The sequence below is a fragment of the Mus pahari genome, chromosome X, assembly GCF_900095145.1.
Source record: "Mus pahari chromosome X, PAHARI_EIJ_v1.1, whole genome shotgun sequence".
Lineage (NCBI taxonomy): Eukaryota > Metazoa > Chordata > Mammalia > Rodentia > Muridae > Mus > Mus pahari.
In genome coordinates this window covers 50,421,783-50,427,782 of record NC_034613.1, presented here as the reverse complement: position 1 = coordinate 50,427,782, position 6,000 = coordinate 50,421,783, and the positions used below count along the sequence as shown (strand labels likewise).

The following is a 6,000-nucleotide window of genomic DNA, read 5'->3' as shown; positions in this document are numbered from 1 at the left end:
CCCCGGAGATTATATGCTGCACAAGTGATGATGACAAAAATGCTAGGTGAACCCGAAATAGATCCTAGGGAAAATGGAAATATAAGCTTCACAAAAACATAGCTTCTGTTTGTGGTACTCGCAGTTATAGTACTTTAATGTAGGATGTGTGCCTGGCACATGTTGCTTGCAGGAGACTCCCAAATGCCCAATAAATATTTTCTTATCAACATTCTGAACAACTTGAAAAATATGTAAGATAATGATGAATGGTATTTAAAACACTACTTAATTGTGATTTCTGGGCAGGATGGCAGATTCGAAGCCTCATAACTAAAACTCTGTGAAAGAAAACAGATGTGATGATATATAGTTCTTATCCTACAAGAGGCCAAGTTTATAAAGGAACTTAGTAAGTGGGAGAGTTGAGATTCAGAGCTGAGCGGAGAATCCTAAAACCTAGCTGCAAGATCCCTAGAATCAGTACAATACAGTGTAATTTAGCTGTCACAAGGAAAGCAATAGCAACTTCAAGGAAGTTTTGTTACTAAAGAAGTTAGGATTCCCTTTTGGGGAGTTCTTAGTCTTGTTGATTAAATAAATTGGAAATTAACTCATTAGGAAGCTCAAGGATAATTTTATCAGACTTTTCTAACTCTGACAAAGCAGGCAAGGTATAAACATCTGCAGATGCCAGAAGGCAGATAGAGAAGAAGAGACACAGCTATGACATTTGTAAGCAACCATATGGTGGACAGGTAGTCACATGGCAGAAGAAAAGGAGTAGCATCAGAGAGAATGAGTGAGATAACTTAGAATGTCTGGAAACTAACTAACTAAAGTAATTAATGCCCCAGTACAGGGGAATGCCAGGGCCAAGAAGTGGGAGTGGGTGGGTTGGGGAACAGGGCAGGGGGAGGGTATAGGGGACTTTCAGGATAGTATTTGAAATATAAATGAAGAAAATATCTAATAAAAATAGAATACAGCTTCAAGTGGGTATCACCATACTTAATTTCAATTTTTACTACAGAGCCATGGAGCCACAGTAATGAAAATAGCATGGCACTGGCACAAAACCAGACACATAGGTTAGTGTCATAGAATAGAGAACATAGATACAATGCCACAGAACTATAGACACCCATTTTTTGGCAAAGATGCCAAAAAATACACCTTGTAGAAAATACAGAATCTTCAACAAAAAGATATCTGATAGCTACATGGAGAAAAAAATGAAAATTGACTCTACACAAACACCAATTCTAAATTGCCTAAGAACCAAAACACAAAACCTGAAACTGAAAAACTGCTAAGGGAAAAGGTAGGGAATAGACTTCTAGGCATAGGTAAGAAGTTTATGAACAAGCCTTGGCTCTCTTAGGAAATAAGGCCCATAATTGGCAAGTGGGATCTCATCAAAATAAAAAGCTTTGTACAGCAGAGGAAACTGTCATTTGAATGAAGATGCAGCATATAGGATGGAAGAAAAACTTTTCTAGCTATATATCTGACAGGGAATTGGAATATAGAACAAACAAAACTCAAAAATTAAATATGAAGAAAACATCAACTGAATTAAAAATGGGCTATTGTGGGGCTGTCTCAGTGGCTCACTGTGTAGGAGAACTTGTTGGTTTTACAAAGAACCCAGGTTCAGCTCTGAGCATTGACATGGTGGATCACAGCCATCTATAACTTCAGTTCTTGAGAATTAGTTCCCTCTCTTCTGACCTCCACGGCCACCAGAGATGGACAGTGTACATGTACAGGCAAAAGACTTATACACATTCATTAAAGTTAAAATTGGGCTATGGAACTGAACAGGGGTTTGTTAAAAGAAGTACAAATGATTAATAAACAAATTTAAAAAGTTGTCAATGTTATCAGCCATCAGGAAATGCAGACTGAAATGACTTTGACATTCAATCTCACAGCAGGCAGACTGACTATCAAAAACAACCAAACAAACCAGATGACATATTCTAGCCAGGATATGAAGAAAGGAGGACTTCGTCCATTGTTGGAGAGAGGGGTAAAATGCTACGGCAATTAAAATAGAACTTTTACATGACCTAGCTAACCACCTCTGGACATATACCTGTAGGACTATGTAGCTTATTAGTGAGATATTTGCACATCCACATACATTGTCACTCCATTCACAATAGCTCAAAATTGAATCAGCCTACTTATCCATCAGCTGATGAATGGATAATGAAATGTGATAATAACAAAATGGTGCAATGAAATATTCCTCAGCTATAAAGAAAAATGAAATTATAAAATTTGCAGGCTACTGGATATAACTGGAAAATATTGTACTAAGTGAATTAATCTAGGCCCCCAAAGACAATTACTATATGTTTTCTTATATGAAGATCTTAGATTTGACTCTTTTGAATTATATGTTTAATTTGGGGTATCTGTAGAACCAGGAAGATAATAAGAGCTCATGATATGGGGGACAAGAAGAGCCTTTAAGGAGGGATGAAATAGTAGAACACATGTGATCTGAAAGTAGGAGGATGAATACTGGATGGTAATGGTGTAAGTAGGGGTGGGAGCAGAGAAATGGTGGAGAGAAGGTAGGGATGACCATGCAAAACTAAGGACTGCAAAAAAAGCATTATGAAAAAATTCAAATGGAGTTTCTTCCTCTCTTTTTATAGATAGTAGTTTGAATAGACATACTCTGTATGAGTAAGCTATACTCCCAGAGGATATGGGTTAGTAAATGAAAATCTCACTAGGTGTGGCATAACCCCATATGTTTTATTGGTCAAGGAGGCTACAGAGATCTCCCCTAAAATATAGGCCACAGCTATTTTCTCTTGGCTGGCCATAAGAACAAGATGGTAGGAACATATTCCTGTAAACACCCAAAATGGGTGCTCAGAACTAAACTGGAGTCCTCTGTAAAAAGCTCCGAGCCTTCTCTCTAGCCCCACATTAATACTTATATTAAATGGACTCTAAAAGTTGTTTCATCTTGAGCAGATGTGTAGAGTAATGTATCCAAGGTAAGCATCAAAGACAAATCATATCCACGTGCACCTGAAAGTCTTGATCACCAGACTCTCCAAGTTCTGGTTAGGAGGAGGTCAGACAAACAGAGGGTGGGGGGTCCTTAAGAGTCAGCTAACATAAGATTTGGCCAGATTTTTCTATCCATGTTGAAATATCTCAAAACATTGTTTCCTTGGGACTCTCTAACACTGCTGGCTATTCTGTTCTGAGCATTTGCAAACAGTTTTCTTAAAGTATGTTACTACCCTCAATTCCTAAGTACTTTAGTTTAGAATAAAACGTCCTTCAAAAATCCATGTGCCATTGTTTGTCTTCAGATTGCTAGTGAGTCTTAGAAATAATGACTTGACTCTAGAACCATGTGACTTCATAGCATCTAACCTTGGAAACTTTGCAATATATTTTCAAGAATATGTACATATATATATATATATATATATATATATATATATATATATATATCAGAAAGTTGTACCAAAACAAAAATGTGGATGATGAGATAGCTAAGCACTTAAAAGCACCTACTGCTCTTCCAGAGGTCCAGAGCTTATTCCTTGCATTCACAGGTAGTCCATGCATCCTTTTTGGCCTTCACAAACTTGTAGCACTCCATAGAGAAAGAGAAATCTTTTAATACCTAAAATTTGAAACATAGTACAATGAACATTTACCAATAAAAAGTACAGCAAACACAAACAAAGAGGCCCTGCAAGATGGCTCAGTATGTGAAGGCACTTACCAAGCAAACTTATTGACCTGAGTTCCATCCCTGGAACCTATGGTGGCAAAGAAGTGATTCCCAAGAGTCCTGTTGTATAACCTCTACACACACTGGAACATGTGTGACTCTGTAATTTCTGTAGCACTTCTCTCTCTCTCTCTCTCTCTCTCTCTCTCTCTCTCTCTCTCTCTTTCTCTCTCTCTCTCCCTTCCCTCCCCCCACAGAAATAATAAATTAAAATAAAACAAACAAACATACAAACACAACCTAAAATCCAGACCTCTGATAATTTTAGGGGTCTCATTGCAACTTTATCTCATTTATGTGATAGATGTTTTGTGGAAATGAGATACAAACAAGAACTGGAGAAGCTGATGAGGACTCATGTTCTTCACAAACACACCAGTGTTTGGGAAGATAATAGTTCTGAACCAAAGCAGTTGTCATTCTACCAGAATCAAGGCCTGCTGTATTTAACCAAATGCTATAAGGGCAAGAAGGTCTTGATAGAGGACATTGCTATTTGGGGAACACATTACAAGATTTGGGACAGTGATGCCCTTGAAGCTGGCTTCTTTCTTAAATAAGAAGACATTCCTGGGCTTAACTAGATGTAATAAAGACAAAGGGCATGAAAGCTGGATTACCAAGAGGGCCAGGCAGGGAGAATCTGGATTTTAAATATAAATTTGTATCTAAATTAAGAGCTTAGCAATATCACATTTGGTTTTTTCTATTCACAATTGTACAGTGTTTTTATGCTAACCTGGATAAATACTGCCCACTTACTCTTAGTAGATTCAAACACAGCTAGACAGTAAGAGGGAGGCATTTTTTTAAAGTGTTAACTAATGCTTTTAAATCAAATGCATTAAGAAATCTGAAAGGAGATAATAATTGGTGAACTACAGAGAGGTAAACCTAGCTCTCAATAAGCAGTGCTTTCCTGTACATAAGAAAAGTAACAACTGATATTTGAAACAGAAATTGAATTGTGACTCTGCATTTCATTGAGTTAATTATGTAGTGTTGTAGTCTTAAATAACTGTCCACGTATTTGTGACATCTGCATAATCAAATTTTCTAAGATGAAATTTTTAAAAAATTTGCTCCTTTAGTAATCTATTCTTGTGCCTTAATTTTTTCATGCCCACCCAGAGCTGAGGAAAGTTACTGGGAGGTACCTGGAATACTAAACCAATAAGATGGTGTGCCTGGGGTCTGACAGCTTTTTGCTTTGGCTAATTTGTTCACCCACTTATTTATATAATTATGTGATGATAATAGCCTGAAAACGCATTTTACACTATGGGATTGAAAACTACTATCATCGCTGAGCCCTTGAAAAGTAATTGTAGGAATAAATTATAGCTAATGCATAACTATTAGCCCTTAAAAGGAAAAACGACATGGAGCCAGAATTAGGACCAAATTAGTGATAAGTGGTAGTTATAAAAATGATGCCTGGAACACCAATCAGTTGGGAATAACCCAAACACCTGGAGAACTGTGCTGGAGGTGGTCCACGACACTGACATCTTTCTCAAAACACACATGGGATTGGGGAAAGGTCAAAAGGCCCCATGAAGAGTTAGAAGGGGAACCCTCACACAAAGTTAATGTCAGCCATCAGAATGGTACCTCTCAGATTAAGGAAACAAAGGAAGAGTTGGGTGCGTTCTTTACTCTGCCTGATTACCTCTGTGTTACTAACTTTAATGGACTTTTTTTTTCACTTTGTTTCTTATGCCACACCCTCCTTGGAGGAGTCTCTATGCCAGGATGTACACTTCTGGAAGATTCTTCTTACTCTCCCAAGTTTATTCTCTTCCACATGACTCTTAACTATTGGAATTAACTAGAGGTCTATTTTTGTGCTTTTCTTGTGCTCACTCTCCATTCTGCCTTGGTGAATCCTGTCATTCTTGTCTTCAGTTTTCACTAGTGTATGAACTGACAAAAGGCGGATTTCTATTTTTAGGTAGCCCCTTTCCTTCCCCAAGTTTCAAATCTATTTATCTAACTGGCCACTTGTGTGTCTGGGGTCATTTTACTTCACTCGAACTGAACTCAACATCATCTTCAGCTGATCAAACAACTTCAGCAAAGTGGCTACATATAAAATTAACTCTAACATAGCAGCCTTCCTTTACTCAAAGGATAGTCAGTCTGAAAAAAAAATTAAGAAAATGAGACCCGTTACAATAGTCACAAATAATATAAAATATCTTGGTGTGACCAAACAAGTGAAAGATCTATACGACAAAAAC

At 37.4% G+C, this 6,000-nt stretch overlaps 1 pseudogene; it reads right to left on the bottom strand.

The window, feature by feature from the left end:
* Positions 1 to 3,556: 3,556 nt before the first annotated feature.
* Positions 3,557 to 6,000, bottom strand: part of LOC110314315 — a 90,120-nt pseudogene continuing 87,676 nt past the window's right edge.